Source organism: Rhinoraja longicauda, chromosome 2, assembly GCF_053455715.1.
Source record: "Rhinoraja longicauda isolate Sanriku21f chromosome 2, sRhiLon1.1, whole genome shotgun sequence".
NCBI classification, from domain to species: Eukaryota; Metazoa; Chordata; class Chondrichthyes; order Rajiformes; family Arhynchobatidae; genus Rhinoraja; species Rhinoraja longicauda.
In genome coordinates, this window is record NC_135954.1 from 94674246 (window position 1) to 94684665 (window position 10420).

The following is a 10420-nucleotide window of genomic DNA, read 5'->3' on the forward strand; positions in this document are numbered from 1 at the left end:
TGGTGCCTTATGACTCTGATTCTCTGTGTGACTCTCTGAAACGCAAGTCTGCAAGTCCAGGCAAGGTCCTGGTGAATCTCTTTGCACCCATTCCAAATTAATGACTTCCTTATGGAGAATCCATTGATTTATTAAATAATGAAAATCCATCTCTCTCTACAGAGAAGAACATTTATATTGCAGACAACTAGGAGTAAATGGTTTGAGGAGGGGCCAACACTATCGCTTGCTAACAATAAAGAAAGTCTCCGGAGGATCTTATTATAAACTCTGCAGAAAATTAATCCTAGTAATTTTCATTGAAACAAAACAATTATAACAATGTTCAAAGACATTGGACAGGCAAATGTATATGAAACATTCAGAGGGATGTAGGCTAAACACAGGAAGGTGGGACTAGCATCGATGGTGTATCCTGGTCAGTATGGGCAATTTGGGCCACAGTGTTTCTGCATTGTACAACTCTAAAAGCTGGCACAATACAAGGAAGCTGTTTACGATGATTGGGAAGCTCGACTAAAAGCTATGATAGTAAGTGAGCAATGGCTAACATTTCAAGAACGAACACAAAGTTTACATCAAATATATACCCTGAGGCAGGGGTCATGACACAGGATCAGCACAGTAAGGCGAACTCACCTGATGGGCTTTATTTAAAAACAAGAACATCTCAAATCATCCCAGCAGCTTTCTCTCTCTCCCTCTGCAGCTGGGCTCATGGGTTTATAAGGGCAAGGATCAGATCAATTGGTCCAATAACCATTCATCTGATCCAGCTGTGGCTTGTTTGCCTGTGGCTGGGATCGGAGTGGACCTTAAAGGTGTCACCACAACCCTTTCAAACCAAAAGAAAATCCAGTCAAAATCAACAGCTGTGACTATTTGAGAAGTTAAAGACAGCCTTAGAACAAAGGGAGATACTACAAAACTGCAGATGCTGGAATCCTGAACAACACACAAAGTGCTGAAGGAATTTAGATTGAAGAGGCGTCCCAAGCTGAAAATTTGCCTGTCCATTCCCTCCACGGATGCTGCCTGACCCATTGTTCCTCCTGCACTTTGTTTACTGGAACAAATGAATGTTGTTAAAAGAGGCAGTAAGGCTGACGATTAGGAAAAATTCAGATTTCAGTAGACGACCGAGAAATTGATAAGGAATGGGAAAGGAGAATACAAAAGTAATCAAGCAGAGACCATTACGAATGCGTTGTAAAAATCTCAGCGAATATGTAGTAAGGACATATTTATCAAAGGTTAATATGAGCTCCTTACAGATTTGGAAAGGGAGGCACAGTGGTGCAGCTGTTGAGGTACTGCATCATAACGCCAGAGACCCGAGTACAATCCTGATCTCGGCTGCTGTCTGTGTGGTGATTGCATGTTCTCCCGATGACTGTGCGGGTTTCCTCCGGGTGCTCGTTTCCTTCCACATCCCAAAGACGTATGGGTTTGTCGGTTAATTGTCTCTGTAAATTGTCCCCAGTGTAAAGGGCGTGGAATGGAAAGTGGGATAACAGAGAACAAATTTCGTCGGTGTGGATTCAAAGGGCCTAAGGGCCGGTTTCCATACTGTATCTTTCAATCAAGTCAATCAATTAAAGCAAGTGAAATTACATTGGGGAACTAGGAAATGGCAGATATTTTGTGTCTCTCTTCAAGGAAGAAAATACAAAACATCTCAGAAAAATAATGGAGAAGAACAGGGCAGCATGGTGGCACAGCGGTAGAGTTGCTGCCTTACAGTGCTTGCAGCATTGGAGACCCGGGTTCGATCCTGACTACGGTTGCTGTCTGTACGGAGTTTGTACGTTCTCCCCAAGACCACGTGGGATTTCTCAGAGATCTTCGGTTTCCTCCCACACTCCAAAGATGTATAGGTTTGTAGGTTAATTGGCTTGGTATGAATGTAAATTGTCCCTCGTGTGTGTAGGATTGTGTTAATGTGCGGAGATCGCTGGTCGGTGCATACGGTGCCAAAGGGCCTGTTTCTGCACTGCATCTTTAAACTAAACTGAACAAGTCAAGAGTGAATGAAGAGTTGACAGAAATTAGTATGAGTCAAAACAGTTATTGGAAAAATTAAAGGGATTGAAAGGCGATAGAACCTCAACATTTATCACAAAATGCTGGAATAACTCAACAGGTCAGGCAGCATCTTGGAGAGAAGGAATGGGTGACGTTTCGGATCGAGACCCGTCTTCAGACCTCAGAATTTGATGATCTGCAGCCAAAAAATAGCAATGGAAAATCTGCAAATACGAATCTGGACATCACCTTCCAAAATAGATTGAAGAATACTTTGCACAGAATGGAAGCCAACAAATATAATACCAAGATTTAAGAAAGGAGATAAAGTGAAAAATAGGGAATACCGAAAACTGGTCGCCTGACATTAGTGAGAGTTAAAATGCTTGAATTTATTATTAAAGAAAAGGTAGAAAAGGATTCACTCTTGACTCATGACAAAATTATTTGATTAATGTAAAAATGTGTCAGCCAGTTCTGATATAGCGTTATTGATCTGAAGTATTAACTCTGTTTCTCTCTCCACAGTATTATCTTTCTGCATAACCTGTTGATTGTTTAAATCATATTTATTTATCTTTCAGATTGTCAGAATCTGCAGAAGTTAGTTTTTTTAATGTTATGTGTAAGCTTGGGAATACAATCTTTGAGAATACGTCTGTGTGTTGAAGACCATTCAGAGATGAATTAAGTTTTATTTGAGCATCTGCACTCTAATTCTATGACAGACAATTGAATCTAATCCTTTCTTTGTAGACTGATGAAGCTTTAGCTCATGCAGTAATAATTAACTGTTTGGCATGCATCCAACAAGGTCAAATGTGCAAGTTTTTAGGTCAATTCTTCAACCAATGAATCAGATCAAAGCTCATAAAGGGCCTGTCCCAGTTACACGATTTATAAGGCGACTGCCGGCAACTGTCAAAGTCGTAGCAGGTCGCCAAAATGTTATTTTACCCTACGACAATGACCACGACAATGCCGAGTCAGGTCGATACTAGTTACTTTTTATGTGGAACTAGCACCTGGCTAAGAGAGTACACCGTCTTCGGAAACATCGCGAAATTCCCACCCTTACCTGACCTTCAAACTGTCGCCTCCAATCTACCTGTCAAATGTCCTGACGGTAAATAAATTGGTTAAACAAAAATATCTTCTGGTATCTTCAAATGCCTTTTAAAATTTTTAATATTACATGCTTCTAAATGCATCTGCGACAACCTAGCACACCTGGGAACAGCATGCGACAGCGCCCGCCCACGACAAGCCAGCTGTCGCTGAGAAATTTCTAGCAGGTAAATATTTCCGCGACGCGCCGAGATCCGCTACGATTCATTGAAGACTCCTCACGATCATGCCTGCGACACCCTGGCGAACGTTCGGCGACAGCCTAGTCACCGGCAGTCGCCTTAAAATCGCCTAACTGGGACAGGCCCTTAAGTTCATGAGTCACAGAAGCAGAATGAGGCCATTCGGCTCATTGTCTACTCTGCCATTCAAGCATGACCGATCTATCTTTCCCTCTCAACCCCATTCCCCTGCCTTCTCCCCGTAACCTTTGACACAATTACTAATCTGGCTTTGCTCTTGACACATCTAGTCTTGAATGGTCGTGGACAATGAAATGTCAAATACAAGGTTTTGGCTCCAAATGCTCCCCAACCTCAATGGCAGTGGAGTCGGTCATACAAGTGCCAGAGACAACGATTTCCCAACCATCTTCAGCCAGAAGTACCAAATGGATGATTCATCTTGTTCTCCTCCTGAGGTTCTTACCATCTCAGAAGTCTATTTATAGCCAATTTAATTTGCTGCCCTGTGAAAGTGATGTGGCTGGGATCACTTGTGATATTGAAGACTATGGGACCACCACCCACCTCTCCCTTCTGAGGATTCACACTGCAGAATGAGCTATACTGCTGTGATAACAAGGAACTGCAGATGCTAGTTTATACCAAAGATAGACACAAAATACAAGAGTTTCCGATGTTTCGGACGTGAAGATGGGTTCCAACCCAAAACGTCGCCTATCCGGGGATGCTGCCTGATCTGCTGAGTCACTCCAACATTTTGTGCTTATCTTTGAGCTTCTGGTCAAGCTATTTCAGTATCGCTTGTAACAGTGGTGCCTGTATGACAACACGGAAAATTGTCTCAGTCTGCAAAAAGCGGGATAAGTTCAACCTGATTGTCCAATCATTCTACGTTCAATCATCAACAAAATGACCAAAGGTGTCACTAACACCTTTGTCAAGAGACATTTACTCACCAGTAACCTGCTCCCTGACGCCCAGTTTGGGTTTTACCAGGTCCACTCGGTTCCAGACTTCATGATAGTCGTGGTTCAAACTTACATCAAAGGGCCGGGTTCCAGAGATGGGGTGAGAGTGATTGCCTTGACGTTAAGGCAGTGCTTGGACCAAGTGCGACAGTTCTCCTTTGGTTTCCTCCCAAATCCCAATCATATGCAAGTTGGTAGGTTAATTAGCCTCTGTGATTTTCCCCTAGAGTGTAATTTGTATGTAGCACTCGGGGTAGTAGATTCTGGGGTGAAATGATAGGAATATGGAGAGGATAACTGAAGCAAAGGGCATTTAAGGGGAAAAAGGCTCAACTATCTAAGGGCAGCACAGTGTGCGCAATGGTAGAGTTACTGTGGGTGGCGCAGTGGTAGAGTTGCTGACTTACAGCACCAGAGACCCGGATTTGATCCTGACTACGGGTACTGTCTGTATGGAGTTTGTACGTTAATTTGCCGTGACCGCGTGGGTTTTCTCCAGGTGTTCCTGTTTCTTCCAACACTCCAAAGATGTACAGGTTTGTAGGTTAATTTGCTTAGTAAAATTGTAAATTGTCCCTAGTATGTGTGGTTAGTGTGCTGGGATTGCTGATCGGCACGGACTCGGTGGGCCGAGAGGCCTGTTTCTGCACTGCTCTGTATCTCTAAACTAAACCATCTCAGTCCTTCACTGCAGCAATCCCTCAGATGTTCAACTTTCAGCTTCATTTTCTATGATCTTCCTTCCCTGATAAGGTCAGAAATAAGGATGTCGATACAAGGAACTGCAGATGCTGGTTTACAAAAAAAACACAAAATGGTGCAGCAACTCAGCAGGCCAAGGATGTTACCGATCCATGTTCTCCACAGATGCTGACCCACTGAGTTACTCCAGCACTTCATAACCATTTGCACTCAATAGGGCCCACAAATCAAATTATGATAATCACTATCTAATCTATTTTAGAGATGGTGAAGTGTTAACAGCAGGAAGATTCACCCCATGATCTTTGGCAACCACCTCAGGGAGATGGCAATGCCTCATCTTCACACATTGCAGAGAGACCTGTCTTAGATTATATACTCAAGTGTTTAGAAAATAATTTAAACCCACAATGATCTGTGTCAGAGGCAAGAATGCTTCCAAATGGGCCAGGGCCAGTAATCACAAAGCTATTTCTTTCTGAAGCCACTCTTGCATCATTTATGGCATTGCCCTCAGCCACGGCAGCCCCAAACTCTGGATTCTTTTCATAAATTGAGCCTTCATGCTGCAAACCTAAACACGTCAAAACACTTCATCAGATCATCTGCTTGACTGTGCCTTTGGCTTATTCCTTGTTTGATTTTCTCTTTGAGATTTGCCTTGTGACCATATTCAAAGTTAGGTTTTTCCCCAGAGATGCTGCCTGACCCATTGAATTACTCCAGCACGTTGTGTCTATCTGTGATTTACTTCTAGTTTTCAAAATAAAATTGGAAAATCAAAGGGAAAAATATTGACTGCTCTGGGAAATGAAATTAAGTGGCTCATGCTAGGAAAGATCGAGAATTGACTTGATTGCCTTTCATCCTATATTATGCTGTAACACTATGCTATGCACTCTGCTCTATTCTTTTTGTACTACCTGTTGTACTTGTGTATGACTTGATTGTACTAATGTATGGGATGAACAAATATAGAAACAAGGAACTGCAGATGCTGGTTTACACAATGATGGACACAAATGCTGGAGTAACTCAGGAGTAACTTGGAGTTACTTGAATAGGCAACATCTCGGGAGAGAAGGAATGGGTGACTTTTCGGGTCGAGACCCTTCTTCAGTCTGAGTGACGCCAGCATTTTGTGTCCACCTTCAATTTAAACCAGCATCTGCAGTTTTTTTCCTACTGGTTTTAAACAAAAATACATAAAGTGCTGGATTAACTCTGCAAGTCAGGCAGCAGTTCTGGAGAACACGGATAGGTGATGTTTCGGGTCTGAAGTATGAAGAAGGATCCTGAAGTATGAAGAAGGATCCAGGTTCTCCAGAGATGCTACCTGACCCGCTGAGTTCCTCCAGCACTTTGTGTCCTTTCATGTATGGTATGATCTGAGTAGACAGCTCGCAATCAACCTTTTTCACTGTATACATGACAAGAATAAACCAATACTTGCTTTTTTAATCCTGCACGTTGATCACTTGGTGAAAATATAAGCCACATTCAGTAAATGTTGAAATAGGAACTGCAAAAAAAAATGTTTTTAATGGTTTTAAATAGAATATTGGAGGAAAAGAGATATGTGGAAAATTATTATGACTTTGGGAGAGAGTTCCGAAGAATCGTTAGATGGAATTGAAAATGAACCATAGGGTCAAGTCAAAGAAATAAAGGATTCAGAGTGGGAAATATGGCGTTTCATTCACATTCGGTGAAATAAGATCTTGAATAGATCTGTTTATTCAATTGTATGGTTTGATTTACCTATTCGAATCTTTACAAATTATTATTTATTCATTTTAATGTTTTTTCAGTGAATTAATTAACATAAATTGCATCACTATTGCAACATTCTCTGTATGACACATTAATAGTTACCACTTCCATTGTTCCCTCTGGTGTTTTCAGATGGTAGATTCATAATTAAATGGTATATCTTAGGACAGGGAATTACATATACCTTGTGGCACTCTAAGGATTAAATTCATTAGGGGAAAAGTGAAGACAATGACTTATAATTAGGGCACAGGAGACACAGGAGAGTGTGGTAAACCTGTAAATTATATACCCGAAGATTAATTTTGAGCTGCAATATGATTTTATAATATTCAGAGCTTCAACAAAACAAAATTATATGTTTCTATTTGGTTTGCTCTGCATTTGAGGCTTCAGTTCCCAACCTCAGCTTCTGAACTAAATCCTGGTATTGATCTCCAAACAGTCATATGTTAACTAATTTCTTTGCCCAGTCAATGCGGACAAAGCAGGAGTTTGGAAGCAGGAAAGGTCGTTTGTCCTTGGAATATCCACTTCTCAGCATCTATCAAAGATTAATATGGTTCTGAAAGCTCAACAAGGGAATTCATCAGGGTGCAAGGGGGTGGTGCAGTGGCCCAGCTGGTAGAGTGCCAGAGATCTAGGTTCAATTCCTGTTTGGAACCTACACATTATCCATGTGACCCACCGATTTTCTCTCACATCCCAAAGATGTGCGGGTTAATTGGCTGTTGTAAGATGCCCCCAGTGCACAGACGAGTGGCAGAATCTGGGAAAGGGTGATGAGAATGAAAGGATAAAAAAAAGATTCATGTCAGATGGTTGATGGTCAGTGAGACTCTAAGGGCCGAATGGCCTGATTCTGTCCTGCATGACTCATGAAATCAAGAGAAAAGTCTGGACAAACTCTATCAGATTGCACCCTTAGAACACCCACACATTCTACTTCTGTTCTAATTTCCTGCTCGCCCTTGAAATCATTGTTATATTGGTCCCCATCCCCACAACAATCCAAAATATATAACAAATGATTAGGAACTCCTTGTTGCTTTCATTTAGACCTACAAAGTACACAATGAAAATAAAGACACAAGGAACTGCATATGCAGCAACTATGAGTAAAACACAAAGTGCTGGAGTAATTCAGCGTGTCAGGCAGTGGCTGTGGAAGGAATGGACAGACGACATTTTGGTCGGGACTGACTCTATCTAGTTCTGTCTAGAATGATCACCCCGGGAGTGGATGGATTGAGATTGGGTTAATCACACATACACACACAAAAAGCCCTCATCCTGATAACCTTACCCACCCTGAGGAAAGGGGAAGCTCATGGATACATGCCCCCTACCTCCTCTTCCATATTTTGCAGAACCAGTAGATTTTCAGAAACAAGGTTGCACTCTGTGAATGTGCGACAGACTTTTGATTCCAGGAAGGAAAAAAGGATGAATTCCAAGCGGATAGAGTGGGCGAACTGAGGTAGGAGGAGGATCTCCTAGAAGACAAAGATAAACCCAGACCGATTGAGCTGTTTGCTCTGTTTATTGACATTTTACATGAGCTCATTTGTTCACAATCTCTGACTCTCAAAGCCTCTCTCCATGACTGGAGACTTAATGAACAACTGCAATAGCACTCTGAAACTTCAGAGGCTGAGGGGAAACCTAATGAACATTTATAAAATTATGAGAGGCATTTATAGGGGAGAATGTTAGAACCTTTTTTACCAGGGTGAAAATATCACAGACTAGAGGCACAACTTTAAGGTGAGTAGGGGAATGTTTAAACAGAGAGTAGAAACAAAGAACATCAGAGGCTGCTTTACACAAAAGGACACAAAGTGCTGGAGTAGCTCAGTGGGTCAGGCAGCGTCACTGGAGAACATGGATAGGAGTCGATTTGGGTCGGGACCCTTCTTCAGACTGATTGTTTGACCGATCATTCTGAAGAGGGGTCCCGACCCGAAATGTCACCTATCCATGTTCTCCAGAGATGCTGCTTGACCCACTGAGTTACTCTAGCACTTTGAGTCCTTTAATGTTTAAAGAGATGTACGAGGCAAGTTTTTTTTAATATACAGAGTGGTGGGTGCCTGGAACACTGTGCCCGGGATGGTGGTGGAAGCAGATACAATAGTAGCATTTATGAGATTTTTAGATAGGCACATGGATATGCAGGGGGTGGAGGGACATACAGAAGAGAATGGTTTAATGTGGCATCATGTTCGGCACAGACATAGTGGGTCGAAGGGCCTGCTCTTGTGCTGAACTGTTCTTTGTTCTATGTTCTAACCCATTAAACGCAGAGCAAGAAAAAACTGCAGATCCTGGAAATCTGAAGTGTGGACAGAAATGCTGGGATTGCTCATCTGTGCAAAGAAAAAGAGTTAACATTTCAGACTGACCTTTCATCAGAGCTTGTTAAATCCTGGTTAAATGATGATTGAGGTCGTCTCTTTCCAAGCTCCTGGGCATCTCTGTGCTTACATTTTTCACGCTTCATTGGAACTCAAAGCAATTCCAACAGAATAAATGGGCAGAGGGCTGCGACGTGGCCCAGCTGTATAGAAGTTGTGGAGAACAACGTTTATTTTACTTCAAGGCAGCAAAGATGCTGTGTCTGATGATCAGCACAATGGTCACTTTGTGGAGAAGGAGCAGCAAAGCAGATCATATGAAGAGAACAGAAATACTTGCAGTATATAGCCACCTAAAACACTTTATAAGCATTGTTGAAGTGCAGTCACCGTTGTGATGTAGGAAACAAAGCTGCCAATTTTCACACAGCACACTCCCACGGCGGTGAACAATGTCATTATGAACAGATAATGTGTTGGATAATGTTGAGTGAAGGATAGATACTGGCCAGGCTGCAGTGAGAACTCCTTTGGCCTTCTCCAAAATACATTCACCTGAGAGAGTGCCTTCATGCAAAAAGCAGCATCGTTGACAGTACTGCACTCTGCTATTGCACTGAACTGTCAGCCTAGGTGTTATGCTCAACTTTCTGCAGTGAGGAGTTTAAATTTGACTCAGATCAAGGGTGCTGTGGAAACTGAGCTGCGGTTTATCAGCGTATAAGGTACAAGGGAATGAATCACTGAAGCATTAGACAACATTTGCAAATCAAAGTTCATCTTCCAACTGTAAATTAGACCTGATGAAGGGCCTCTTCCCACAAATGCTATTTGACCTGCTATTTCCAACATTTTCTATTTTAATTCCTCTGTCAATTAATTCCCTCTTCATAGCAGCAGGTTCTGGAAGATGTAGACTGCTTTATGTATTTTGTGTATCCAGGGCTTTCACTATTTGGTTGTGTTCTATCTGCCCATCATATTTCCCATGTCTAGTTCCACTTATTACCTGCCAGCCCCTAATTCAGCTCGTACACTGGCTACCTTCAGCACTCTTATTCCTGATGTAGGGTCCCAACCCAAAATGTTGATCATAGCTTTGCCTCCCCAGATGCTGCTCAGTCTGCTGAATTCCTCCAGCAGTTTGTTTCTTTGCTCCTGGCTCCACATTTGCATCCTACTGTGCCTGCCAGCATTTACTCGTTTAAGTGGAAACAAGTTCGGGACCTCCTAGCATGTGTATTGTTAAACACATTAATCTTGCTCTCTGACAGATTCAGGA